This window comes from Oryctolagus cuniculus, chromosome 4 (assembly GCF_964237555.1).
Source record: "Oryctolagus cuniculus chromosome 4, mOryCun1.1, whole genome shotgun sequence".
NCBI classification, from domain to species: Eukaryota; Metazoa; Chordata; class Mammalia; order Lagomorpha; family Leporidae; genus Oryctolagus; species Oryctolagus cuniculus.
Window position 1 is genome coordinate 70,133,814 of NC_091435.1, and position 14,599 is coordinate 70,148,412.

The window sequence follows — 14,599 nt, forward strand, 5'->3', positions numbered from 1 at the left end:
AGTTCGAGCCCAAGCTGCTGCACTTCCCATCCAGCTCTCTGCTATGGCCTGGGAAAGCAGTAGAAGATGGCCCAAGTCCTTGGGCCCCCTGCACCTGCGTGGGAGACCTAGAAGAAGCTCCTGGCTCCTGGCTTTGGATTGGCTCAGCTCTGGGTATTGCGGCCCCCTGGGGAGTGAACCAGTGGATAGAAGACCTCTCTCTCTCTGCCTCTCTCTCTCTCTCTCTCTCTCTGTAACTCTGCCTTTCAAATAAATAAATAAATGAATCTTAAAAACAACAACAATGTCTTGATCAGGGACTTCCTAATGTATAGGGAGCAGGGGTATTGCTCCATTATTCTGATTCCCTCTAACACCCAGTGTTTGTTCATTTGTCTAGTCAAGGTCAAGAAAATTGTATCAACTTCCAAGTAAGTGTCAGGGGCTCTCCAGAGCTTTGGAACTGAATGACAAATGCCGCCACAGAATGCACCTATCTTCCTGGAATTTACAGACCAAGAGAAACTCCAAAACTACATATATTCTGCATAGCATTAAAAAGTTTTGCTTTGCTCAGATAATCTATCAAATTATATCCAAACCACAAGAGAATTTTCCTAAAGAGATGAGAGAAGGTGAAAAAAACACCAGATGACAATATCTATAGATAAATAAATAGAAATGTTATCATCATTTACTATTCGTTATCTAGCTGTTCATTATCAAAGAAGAGAACAGCACGCCAAATTAATGAGTTGAGTTTGTCTTGTAGCTCACTAATCAGATCAACTCACACTAAAATTCTGTTTCAGTGCTCTTAATCTTAAGGTTCCTCCTAACAAATCTCTAATCCTTCCAAAACGTATGATTGCTCTTGTTTTATACTTGAAGAAACAGGGCTGGAACAGCCAAATCACTGTTTAAAGTTACCTTGACTTCAGGAACATGTGGTTGCAGGGCCTGTGCTATTATTTCTCTACTCCCTTCTCAGTCATTGGCATTTGGGGGGCCAGGGTACACAAGTAACATAACCTGCCTACTTTTAATAATTATCTCTATACAGTCTTGCCACTGATTTTTTAAACAGAATTTTGAAAAGGAAGATGTAACCTTGACATCTAAGAAGATAATCAAGAGGATAGAGCCCTCTTCTAACAACACTGCATTTACTCAAAACCATTTTGGAGCAACATTTGGCAACTGAGTTTGGGAAAGGAATTCAGACTGGGCAGCACATTCAGTTGAATATTCATAAGGATAACATTGTGCATGTGCTTTAAATTTTAGAAAATAACCAAGTCATTGAAATTCATGTCTCACAAAGAGGTCAAGCTAAGTAATGTGGTTATGAATTTTTTAAAGGTGTGGGTATATGAGTTAGAGCGACTTGAAAGTCTGTGTGTGTGTGATTTTGAAGTCATTGACAACACGTCACATTGGAATGTTCATTTGGACATACAAGGATTTTAAAAGTTATCATTTCATATGGTTAGCCTTCCTGCTCAATAATATTTGTGGAGTGAATGATCTGTTCATCCTACAGCCCCTTACTATGTTGCACATTTTCTACATGATAGAGTTTCAAAGGTGAAAATATCAAGACTTTTTTTTTTTTAAAGATTTATTTATTCATTTGAAATGCAGAGAGAGAGAGAAAGAGAAATTTTCTGTCTGCTAGATCACTCTTCAAATGCCTACAACAGCTGGAGTGGGCTAGGCTGGAGTTAGGAGCCCAGAACTCCACTCAGGAATCCCATGTGAATGCAGGCACTCAAGCACTTGAGCTGTCTTCCACTGCCTTCCCAGGTGCGTTAGCAGGAAGCTGGATTAGAAGCAGGGCATCCAGGAGTAGAACCGCAGGCTTAACCTGCTGTGCCACAATGCCCACCCTAGGGTTTTTGCTTTTGAAATCACAGGCTAATGCAGGAAATAAACACTTCATTAGAAAACAGTGTAGTAGTTTGCTAGTAAGATATACAAAGTGGTGGTATATAAGTCTCATGTGTCTTCCGAACTGTAAAATTATGCAGCTTGATGAATGTGAATCTACTTACAGGGACAAAAAGGAAAATAATTGACTTGATCATTTTAAAAAGGATATGCAGAGTTTTACCAAGAAAAGAATATTCCGGAACACTAACAAAATGGCCTGAGAATTCCTCTCAGAGTTGACAGTGTTCTGACAATGCCTTGGTGCTTCTGGTTGTCTTGCCATTCCTTCCGTTCCGCACAATTGCTGACTGACTAGTGATGTGAAAGAGAGAAGCATCACCTTCTTTGACAACACAAAACCACGAGCTCCAATGTTCAGCACCAGAAGGAAACAAACAGTCCACAATGTGGGTGAGTGTTGCTTCAATCTTTGCCCCTGGGGGTTCTGTCTCCTTGGGAGCCTTCCTACTGGGCTCGTCTGCTCTGCTAGTGTTAACCTCTCCCAGATGAACACTCTGGTTCAAGTTGGTTGGAAACATTTGTTTCTTTTCCTGAGGTCTGCTGAAATTTCTTTATTTTTTCCTCACACAACTGAGCAGATACGGGAACCATAATTGTTTGTTCAGCAGTGGGGGTGATGGAGGGTGGCAGAGATGCAGCTCACAACTGGGTATCTGCTTCAAAGCCAGGGGAGGCATTCTAGCCATTGTCATAAACTCCCCTGCAGTCAGAAGGGATTCATAGTGATGATTGCTAACCCTAATTCCATGATCTCATTTGCAGTGAGTTCAATGAACAAGACCTTCTCTCTCTCTCTCTCTGTTTTTTTTTTTTTTTTTTTTTTCAAAAACAGTAAACAGCAGCTGGTGCTGTTTTCTTAGTGCCAGCCAGTCAGCCCATGGCCAGTTTGTGTCTACTACATTCTTATCCATTCCCCTTCTTGCTACCACTGGGTTATTTTGAAGTAAATCCAAGATGTCAGCACTAGCACTGAGGGATAGCAGGGTAAGGCTGCCCCCTGCAGTGCCAGCATCCCATATAGGCGCCAGTTCAAAACCTGGCTACTCCACTTCTGATCCAGCTCTCTGCTATGGCCTGGGAAGGCAGTGCAGGATGGCCCAAGTCCTTGGACCCCTGCACCCATGTGGGAGATCCAGAAGAAACTCCTGGCTCCTGGCTTTGGATCAACTCAGCTCTGGCCATTGCAGAAATCTGAGGAGTGAACCAGTGGATGGAAGATCTCTCTCTCTCTGCCTCTGCCTCTTTGCAACTCTGTCTTTTCAATAAATAAATAAATCTTTTTTTTTTTTTTTTTTTTTTTTTTTAGTTTTTGACAGGCAGAGTGGACAGTGAGAGAGAGAGACAGAGAGAAAGGTCTTCCTTTGCCGTTGGTTCACCCTCCAATGGCCGCCGCGGCCGGTGCGCTGCGGCCGGCGCACCGCGCTGATCCGATGGCAGGAGCCAGGAGCCAGGTGCTTTTCCTGGTCTCCCATGGGGTGCAGGGCCCAAGCACTGGGCCATCCTCCACTGCACTCCCTGGCCACAGCAGAGAGCTGGCCTGGAAGAGGGGCAACTGGGACAGAATCCGGCGCCCTGACCGGGACTAGAACCCGGTGTGCCGGCGCCGCTAGGGAGAGGATTAGCCTAGTGAGCCGCGGCGCCGGCCCATAAATAAATAAATCTTAAAAAAAAGAGAGAGATAGATCAGTGGTCTAGGCATTAGAGCCTGATCTGTACATGTTAAATATCCTGTCAGCTTTTTACCTAATATTTTAGCAACCATTTCTGGTCATTTCCAAGATCTACTATTTCATTAGGATTATGGATTGAATGTTTGTTTCCCCTCAGAGTGTGAATGTTGAAACCCTAATCACCGATGTGATAGTATTAGGAGGTAAGGCATTTAGGTAATTAGGTTTAGATGTCTCCAGAACTATGAGACAAAACTGTTTTTTTGTTTAAGCTACTGTGTAGTATTTAGTTATGGCAACCCATTCTTTATGCATTTATTAATAGTGGCATATCTTTTATTTGTTTTTTAAAAAGATTTATTTATTTATTTATTTATTTATTTATTTGAATTGCAGTTACAGAGGGACAGCAGGAGAGAAAGAGAGAGAGAGAATCTCCCATCTGCTGGTTTACTTCCCAAATGTTCACAATGGCCAGAGCTGGGCTGACTCAAAGCAGGAGTCTGGAACTCCAACCAGATATCCCACTTGGATGGTAGGGGCTCAAGTACTCGGGTTATCATCTGATGCTTTCCCAGGCGCATTAGCCAGGAGCTGGATCAGAGGTGACTTGATCCAGTGCTTCCATGTTGGATGCTGGCATCACATGTGGCATTTTATTGCACAATGCCAGGTCCTAGTAGAAGTATTTCTATTAAGAAATACTTTCCCTCACCAAAAATGTGTTTGTACTCTGGTTCAAATTGTATAAGATGAATGCTTGGGGGCCAGCGTTATTGCCTGGCCAGTAAAACTACTGCCTGTAACGCCTGCATACCATATGGGTGTCAGTTCATGTTCTGGCTCCTCTACTTCCAATCCAGTTCTCTGCTAATAACCTGGAAACAGCAGAAAACAGCCCAAATGCTTGGTTTCTGTATCTACTTGTGAGATCTGGGTGAAGCTCCTGACTCCTGGCTTCAGCCTGGCTCAACCCTGGCAGTTGCAGTCAACTGGTAAATGAACCAATGAATGGGAAATCTCTCTCTATGTCTCTCCCTGTCTTTCGGTAACTCTTTCAAATAAATAAATCTTAAAAAAGAAAAAGAACACTTAATTCTTATATTTACCAGCTTTCAAAAAAAAATAGGTGGCTTCTTATTATCCTCCAAAAGTAAACAATGAGGTTTTATTTATTTATTTATATTTTTAAATTTTTTACTTGAAAGGCAGAGAGAGAGAGAGAGAGAGATCTTCTATCTGTTCGCTCACTTTTTTCCTCTGGACAGAGCAAAGAAATACATATCTTTTTCTTTTAAAGAAAATATACTTGAATTAAAAATCAAATGAGGTTAAGGAGTTTTTACATAACTTTTTGGATTTCATATTTATATTCCTTGTAAAACCAAAAACTTAGTTCCTAATGACATCAGCCTCATTACTTATTTTGCTTCATCTATACATACAGATATATGCAATAACATTAGAATGACAGTACCAATATTATTAGTAACAATACAATGCCTCATAACAGTTGAAAGGTTCTTTATAATTCTTTCTTGCAGATGTATACATCTTAGACATGTATAGTCAAATTATTGTATAGTTACTATTACTTGAAATGGTATCTCTCTGTGGTTAAGCCATTATCTCTATTCACAGATTCCATATCTCATTTTGCTTTTGACTTTTAGGGGCTGCTTGTCAATGAATATTTAATTCAGATAAGGGTGGGTGAATTTTTTCTTTCAACTCTAAATGTATCATTTTTCTCTTGTTTGCTTAGTTTGTGAAGAAAGTTTGTTGTACTTCATCTCCTTGTTCTTCATAGGTAGGGTGGTTTTCCCCCTTTGAATTCTTTCAACATATTTTTTCCTTCTTGTGTTTGGTTTTCTGCAATATGAATATGATATATCTAGGTGTGGAATTTTTTATATTTATATTTGACATACACACAGAGAGATCAGTTGATCAATTGATAGATAGATAGATGTTTATATTGCTTTGGGTTCTCTGAGCTTTCTGGATCTGTGGTTTGGTTTCTAGAATCAATTGCAGAAAACTCTTGGGCCATTATCATTTCAATTATTTCTTCTACTTTATTCTCTTTCTTTTCTTTATGATATTCCAATTACTCATGATACATCTTTTATTTACATATTTATTAAAGATTTATTTATTTATTTGAAAGGCAGAATTATAGCGAGGCAGAGGCAGGGAGAGAGGTCTTCCATCTACTCATTCACTCCCCAGATGGCAGCAACAGCCGAAGCTGTGTGGATCTGAAGCCAAGACCCAGGAGCTTCTTCCAGGTCTCCTACCCGGGTACAGGGATCCAAGCACTTGGATTATTCTTAGCACCCTTAGTTGAGACACAAAGGCTGTGGAAGGCTGAATTTGAGTAATTATTCTTGTGTTGAGGTGACAGAAGGCTTTGGTAAAATCTTTCCCACTGCAATATAGTCTTTTGCTGTGGAGAACACTCAGTGCATATTTAAAATGGTTATATCCCAGCACCACCTTTGACAGAGGGAATTTTTCCTGGCTCTTCACCATGGAAAACTGTGCATGCTCCCTTAATGCTGTTGTTTCTAAGAGTTTCTCATTCATTCTAATACTAGTCTTACTCAGCCTCCAGTGACTGGTTCAAACCACTGTTTAAGAGTTCCTACCAGTTTATGGCTCTAGCAACTAAGCTATGATTCTCTGTATTCCTCTATCTCACCAAACAGGCAGATCTCAATTCTCTGATGGATCCAAAAGAAGTTGTTGATTTTTCAGTTTGCTCAGATATTTTTCTTGTTGTAAGTATGAGAGTAATGTCTTCCAAACTTTTCACATACTGGAGCTACAATCCTAAGTCCCAGCACATTTGTTTTTAATATATTTGAAGTCATTTTATGTCCTGGTTTGTATATTGATATTAAAGAAAATCCTTCATTTATCATGTTCCATCTTACAAAATTTTTTTATGGATTTATTTGTGAGGCAAAGAGACAGAAATAGACAGAGACAAAGATCTCCCATCTTCTGGTTTACTTCCCAAATGCCCACAACAGCCAGGGATGTGCCAGGCTGAATTCAGAAGCCAAGAACTTATTCCAGGTTTCCCATGTGGGTTGCCTTCCAGGGTGCATATTGGTGATTGTTTTATAAAAAGTATGCCTTTTGTAGGTGACATTTGAGTGAAAGAAATGTGGAAACCCGTTATGTGGTTATCTGGGCAAGAATGATAGATATAGACTTTGAGATGCGAGCTTGTATAGTGCTTTTTTTTTTTTTTTAAGATTTTATTAATTTGAAACAGAGAGTTAGAGGGAGAGAGGAAGATTTCAAGAGAGAGAGTGAGAGAGATTCCATCTGCTGGCTAACTCCCTTATTGGCTGCAATGGCCTGGGCTGGGCCAGGCTAAAATCAGAAGCCTAGAACTCCATCTGGGTCTCCCACATGTGTGTAGGGCCTCAAATACTCAGGCCATCTTCCACTGCTTTCCCAGGTGCATTAGCAGGGAGTTGGATTGGGAACTGGAACAGCTGGGACTCCAAATAGCACCCATATGGGATGCTGGCATTGCAGGCAGCAACTTAACCTGCTGCATCACCATGCTGGCCCCAAAAGAAACTCTTAACCAAGAAGAATCTATCAGAATCTTGCAGAAAATTAATGATGAAACTTTATTACACTATATTTTCACTTCCATTCAACATTCTGAACACTCTAGACAATGTAATAAGACATGAAAAAGGATAGAAGGTATAAGAATTACAAAGAAGTTTCAAAACGGATCTTATTTTCAATCAAAATTTTTGACTACACAGGGAATCTATAAACTACAAGCATTAACCAGAGTCACTGACAATTGCTGGATACAAGGTAACACAAAAAGCAAAGACAATTGTGTTTCTATGTACTAGTAATAAGCAAATTGTAATTGCAAGAGAGATAATGATATCTCATCAACAATGGAATAAAACTATGAGGTGCCAGAAATGAATCATAGCCACTAGAGCAGCAAATTAAATATAGATGCTCCTTGGCTTACAGTGAGGCTATGTCCTAACAAACCCATTATGAGTTGAAAATTCTGTATATCAGAAATTCATTAAATACAACTAACCAACTGAACCATTGCAGCTTAGCAACACAGTACGCTGAGAGTATTGCTTGTTCCCCCTCATGATCCTATGGCTGCTGGGAGTGTTTGCCACCAACTTCTCAGGATCTCAAGAGAGTGGGATTGCATATTGCTAGTTCAGAAAAATATCAAAATCCAAAATTTGAAACACAATTGCTACTGATCACATATTGCTTTTGTACCATAGTAAAGTTGAAAATTGGAACCATTGTAAGTTGGGGACTGTCTATAGTTAGCAATTTAAAAGATTGGAAAGAATGTGGATAGGCTTGGAGGCGGCGGGATTCTTTTCGCCATGGCTGCCGGGCCGATCTCCGAGCGGAACCAGGATGCTACTGTGTACGTGGGGGGCCTGGACGAGAAGGTTAGCGAACCTCTGCTGTGGGAGCTCTTCCTGCAGGCAGGACCGGTGGTCAACACTCACATGCCGAAGGACAGAGTCACTGACCAGCACCAAGCAATTGAGGCCATGAATGGGCAGTACCTCTGTAACCGCCCCATCACCGTGTCTTATGCCTTCAAGAAGGACTCCAAGGGTGAGCACCATGGCTCCGCAGCTGAACGACTTCTGGCAGCCCAGAACCCACTCTCCCAGGCTGATCGCCCGCATCAGCTGTTTGCAGATGCACCCCCTCCACCCTCTGCTCCCAACCCTGTGGTATCATCACTGGGGTCTGGGCTTCCTCCACCAGGCATGCCTCCTCCTGGCTCTTTCCCACCCCCAGTGCCGCCTCCTGGAGCCCTCCCACCTGGAATACCTCCAGCCATGCCTCCCCCACCAATGCCTCCTGGGGCTGGAGGACATGGCCCTCCATCAGCAGGCACCCCGGGGGCTGGACATCCTGGTCATGGACACTCACATCCTCACCCCTTCCCACCAGGAGGCATGCCCCATCCAGGGATGTCTCAGATGCAGCTGGCCCACCATGGCCCTCATGGCTTAGGACACCCCCATGCTGGGCCCCCAGGCTCTGGGGGACAGCCACCACCATGCCCACCTCCTGGAATGCCTCATCCTGGACCTCCTCCAATGGGCATGCCCCCCAGAGGACCTCCGTTTGGATCTCCCATGGGTCACCCAGGCCCTATGCCTCCACATGGTATGCGAGGACCCCCTCCACTGATGCCGCCTCATGGGTACACTGGTCCTCCACGGCCCCCACCCTATGGCTACCAGCGGGGCCCCCTTCCTCCACCCAGACCCACTCCCCGGCCTCCAGTTCCCCCTCGAGGCCCACTTCGGGGCCCTCTTCCTCAATAAACTCCAATTCTCCTTCCTATTATTTTCAGCTGAAGTTTTTTCGATTCCTTGGACCAATCAGTGTTGCTGTAGCTAGCTTCTCTGAGCTCTCCATTTTTAATGTAATTTTTTCCCCATAAGATTTTTCCTTTTTTATGTTGGTCCTAAGTGTTTTGCAAATGCACATGGAAAATAAAACTGTACTTGTTTATTCAAAAAAAAAAAAAAAAAGAATGTGGATAAATGGGAACTTCTATACACTGGGGACATGAAAGTACTTTAATACAACTATTTTGTCAAAAAATTTGAGAATCTTAAAAAATGAATATGTGTAAATCTTTCTTTCTTTTTTTTTTTTTTTTAAAGATTTATTTACTAACTTGCTAGGTAGAGCTATAGACAGAGAGAGAGATCTTCCATCACTGTTTCGCTCCCCAAATGGCTGCAATAGCCTGGGCTAAGCCGATCTGAAGCCAGGAGCCAGGAGTTTCTTCCAGATCTCCCATGCAGGTGCAGGGGTCCAAGCACTTGGGCCATCTTGTACTGCTTTCCCAGGCCATTAGCAGAGAGCTGATTCAGAAGAGGAGCAGCCGGGACACGAACTGCTGCCCACCTGGGATGCCGGCACTGCAGGCAGAGGCTTAGCCTACTATGCCACAGCACTGGCCTTGCAAATCTTTTTTCCAGTAATTTCTCTTATAGGTTTATGTCTTAAGAGAAAGTTTAGCACACATGTTCATGAATATTGTACAAAAATAGCACTGTAGCTTTTTAAAACAATAAAGACTTTATCAAAAATTAAATCATTATCAGCAGAAGCATAGTATGCTTATATAGCTAGTAAAATGAATGAATGGACTAAATCTATATATACAAATTTATCTGAATAAAGCAAGTTTCAGAGAATAGTGCTTAATATACAGTTTGAAAGCATAGGATCTTGTACTAGGGATACATGCACACATAGCAAAGCATAAAACATGACACAGATGGTAACCATTTAATGCCAGATAGTGATTCCTTTTGGACATGGAAGGGGGTAAATGATATACTTTAAGTTATTCCACTTTATTAAATGTATTAAATACTTTAAATGTATTTGTAATTTATAATATCTTTTAAACGACTGGAGATGAAGATGATAAAATGTCAATATTGGAGAAAGCCATTAGGTATAAGTATTATTCTTTAAAGTATTCTGAATGCTTGATGTATTTTGTGATATTTTCAAAAGTGAAATACGTCATCTAAGAAGATGACACACCGAGGGCTGCAGAACTGGATGTTTCTGCTAGCTGGAGGCTGCGACTCTCCTCTCTGCTCTCTGGGAGTTAGGATGAGGTCAAGTCTGCGTGAACACCAGAGCAGCACAACAAAAACCAGCTGGTATGTTTATTTGCTCTCCTTGTGTGCTTTCTTTTCCAGCAAGAATTAAAACTCGTGTTCTGCTTTCCACCCCCATGATGTTGCTCATCAGCTGAAGTTATTAAAAGAATAATTCAAGGACTCTGGAAACTCTCCCACATTTCCTTAGAGTGAATCCTGATAAAGGAGTGAAGGTGGTGGTGATGGTGGTTTTCAGTGGAAAGATGAGTGGGATGGAGTTATCAGGAGAGCTTTTGCTTTCTTCTTCTTTTTAAAATATCTTATGCATTTATTTGAAAAGCAGAGTTGAGAGAGAGAGAGAGAGAGAGAGAGGATCCTCCATCTGCTCATTCACTCTCCAAATGGCCGCAATGGCCACGGCTGGGCTAAAGCCAAAGCCAGGAACCAGGAGATTCTTCCCGGTTTCCCGCATGGATGTAGGAGCCCAAGTACTTGGACAACCTCCTGATGCTTCCCGGGCCCATTAGCAGGGAGCTGGATTGGAAGTACAGCAACTGGGACTCTAACCAATATCTATATGGGATGCCAGTATCACAGGCAGTGGCTCAATCCACTTCATCGCAACTCCAGCCATTTTCTTCTTGATTGAAAGGATATATCCTCTTTCTAGATTTTCTGAATTCTTTCTTTCTCATTAACAGGTTTATCACAGATTCTCTGCTTTTTAAATTCTTTTACTTACTCATTTTCATTTTATTTAAAAAGTAGAGGGCATGAAAGAGAGACACAGAGAGGCAGAGAGAGATCTTCTATCCACTGATTCACTCTCCAGATGCCTGTAACAGGCAAGACTGGGCCAGGTCAAAGCCAGTAGCCAAGAACTCTATCTGGGTATCTCATGTGGGTAGCAGGGATCCAGTCATCATCTGCTGCCTCCCAGGGTACACAGCAGCGGAAGCTGGATCAGATTAGTCAGGACTCACACCAGGCACTCCCATAGTGTATGCAGGTGTCCTAAGTGATGTCCTAATGGTTGCATTAAATGCCCCCTTATTCTCTCTGTTTTCTAAAGCATAATCTATGGGGCTGGGGCTGTGGCATAGGAGGCTGAATCGCTGCCTGCAGCTCTGGCAACCCATATGGGCACCAGTTCAAGTCCCGGCTGCTCTATTTCCAATCCAGCTTCCTGCTAATATGCCTGGCAAAGTAGTGGAAGATAGCCCAAGTGCTTGGGCCCCTGCACCCACGTGGGAGACTTGGAAGAAGCTTCTAGCTCCTGGCTTCGATCTGGCCCAGTTCCAGCCATCAAGGCCATTTGGGGAGTGAACCAGAGGGTGGAAGATCTCTCGCTCGCTCGCTCGCTCTGCCTTTCAAATGAAATAAATCTTTTTTTTAAAAGCATCATTTAATTTTATCAATAAAGCATTTTTCTACTTTTTTTTTTCAAGTGCTGAGGTGGGTTAAAGAGAGATAGGGAGAAGTCTTCCATCCCCTGGTTCATTTCCCAAAGGTGACCAACAGCCAGGATGGTGCCAGGCTGAAGCTGGGAACTAGGAACTCAGTCCTAGTGGGTGGCAGGGACTCGTGTACTTCCCAGGGTGCACATGAGCAGAAAGTTTGACCAGAGGTGGAGGCAGCACTTGAACTCATGCACTTTCTTTTTTTTTTCTTAAAGATTTATTTATTTTACTTGCAAGTCACAGTTACACAGAGAGAGGAGAGGGAGAGAGAAAGAGAGAGAAAGAGAGAGAAAGAGAGGTCTTCCATCCACTGGTTCACTCCCCAGATGGCCACAACAGCTGGAGCTGCGCCGATCCGAAGCCAGGAGCCAGGAGCCAAGAGCTTCTTCCCGGTCTCCCATGTGGGTGTAGGACCCCAAGGACTTGGGCCATCCTCCACTGCTTTCCCAGGTCATAGCAGAGAGCTGGATCAGAAGTCGAGCAGCTGGGTCTTAGACTGGCACCCACATGGAATGCCGGCACTGCAGGCGGTGGCTTTACCGCCTACGCTGCAGCACTGGGCCCTGAACTCATGCACTTTTATATGGGATGTGGGAATCCCAAGGAGCATCTTAACAACTGCACCAAATTCCCAGAACTTTCCTTTGTATTTCTACTCTGTATGGAATGACGTCACTCATCTCATGGACCCCTTGGTCCCTCACTTTACCTCTCTTGGCAAATTTTGAGCAAGCTCTGTTCTCCACTCTCCCCATCTCAGTCTTCTAGACAGCGTTGTTTTTGGAATATTTTCAAAAATGAAATAAATCTGTTAAGAGGATGACACTTTTATCTCATGAACCACTCCCAATTTCCTTGGCCCTTCCTTTTTTTTTTTTTTTTTTTGACAGGCAGAGTGGACAGTGAGAGAGAGAGACAGAGAGAGAAAGGTCTTCCTTTGCCGTTGGTTCACCCTCCAATGGCCGCCGCTGCAGCCGGCGCACCGCGCTGATCCGATGGCAGGAGCCAGGATCCAGGTGCTTTTCCTGGTCTCCCATGGGGTGCAGGGCCCAAGCACCTGGGCCATCCTCCACTGCACTCCCGGGCCACAGCAGAGAGCTGGCCTGGAAGAGGGGCAACCGGGACAGAATCCGGCGCCCCAACCGGGACTAGAACCCGGTGTGCCGGCGCCGCAAGGTGGAGGATTAGCCTATTGAGCCACGGCGCCGGCTCCTTCCTTTTTTATTATATGGGTGGGAATAGGACAATTCTTGATTAGGGAAAAACAAAAAATAAAAAACAAACAAAAAAACCCACAGAACTTCAGTGTTCCTGACTCGAAATCCTCCCAGAACATAATTCACTTCTGCCCAGTTTCCAGATCAAAAATCTTGTCCTTGTTATTTTCAGGCAACTTATCTATGATGTAGTACAAGTAGTGGTTTTTCTATTATACATGAATCATGCTTCCAATTTATACTTTCTTACATATGTATTTTCAATGACTCTGTATAAAACTCTGAGGCTTGGAGAGATTTAGTCCTTGCAGTTGTCAACTGAAGAAGGCATACTTAAAGGGAAGTTATTAAGAAGCCGGACAGTTAGGAAACAGAATTCCCCAGCTGCCAGGGGTTACAAATCCAGTAGACTCCACTTCCCCGCCTCTACCCCCAAAGAAAGGCTTTTTTGCTTGGCTCCACTTGTGGATTTTCTTGGAGGCAGGTGGTAGGTGATTTGCCTGATACAACAAAGGTTGGCTCCAATAACTGAAATTCAATACACGCAGAGTCTGGGAGAGAACACAGGGGCTTGATACCTTCCTGGAAAGAGACAGGAAACAACCAGAGGGGGAAAGGACAGAAGAAGAGTGGGACAGGGAAAGAGAGTAAGTGACAGAGAGGAGAAACATGTGAAATAATTTGCCTTCAATTTATCTTTAGGAAAAATTGATATATGAAAAATTTTACTTGAAGATGAGAAAAATAACAAAATAATTATTTGCATTACAAATTAACTCTTCACTTCAAAAGAATATTTACCACAGGTGTGAGTCTATGATGTGAGAAAAGAAGATGACGTGGAAGAGGTGGGAGGCTTAAACAATAAAATCCTACTGAACTACAAGGGGAACACATTCCAATGAAAGAAGGGAAGACAGCTACAGAAGGAGGTGGCTGTACAGGGATCTCTGTGAAGAGCTCAGGCTTTTACAAGGTCATGAACAAAAGGCAGAGGGAGGGCATCATAGACAAACAACAGACTATCATGAACCTACTAGAGAGCAGAATAAAAGAGGCCAAAGTCAGGAGTGAGCTGAGTCCTACAAAAAGCTGCTTTATTTAGAGTAATTAGCACAAGCACGGAGCAACTTGCTCTCAGAGTAAGCAGGGTTGTGTTACGTTAACAGAAGCAGCTCTCGCTTTTTTCCTTTTGTTTATTTTGCTTCTGTCTTCTCCGAGGTGCAAAGAATACGGCCATGTGTTGCACCATGGCACTTCAGTGGCTCTGTGATGGGCTGCATGTATAATGGCAGTCCTCTAAGATGTATTGCCTAGGGATATGGTAGCCATCTTAGTTTATGTCAATACACTCTATGGTGTCTGTACAATGATAAAATCGCCTAACTGCACTTCTCAGGACATGCCCCTGTCACTAAGCAACACAATGTTGTAGTTTTAACAAAGTGGATGAAATGGTACTTCTCTTAGAGAGACGGTGTCTCTGTGTGGAAGGAGCATGTTGACGTTAGCCCAGCTGGGAAAAGGATGAAGGCATCAAAGATGAAGACTTAGGAGCTCCCAGACTAAACTTCGGGAAAGTTGGTGAGGAGCAGATATAGAACAGAGACGAAACCAGGGAGACAGTGATCTTTAACCTT

General features: G+C 43.0%; 1 long non-coding RNA gene and 1 pseudogene across 2 annotated transcripts in view; both read left to right on the forward strand.

Annotated features, from left to right (window-relative positions):
• Nucleotides 1–2,123: 2,123 nt before the first annotated feature.
• Nucleotides 2,124–14,599, forward strand: part of LOC108177922 (uncharacterized) — a 50,710-nt gene continuing 38,234 nt past the window's right edge. For both annotated transcript variants that reach the window (XR_001794585.3, XR_007908877.2), the window contains exons 1-2: nt 2,124–2,322; nt 10,191–10,342. This is a non-coding gene — a long non-coding RNA (uncharacterized lncRNA). The remainder of the gene's footprint in view (nt 2,323–10,190; nt 10,343–14,599) is intronic.
• Nucleotides 7,961–8,999, forward strand: LOC138849280 (splicing factor 3B subunit 4 pseudogene; annotated as a pseudogene).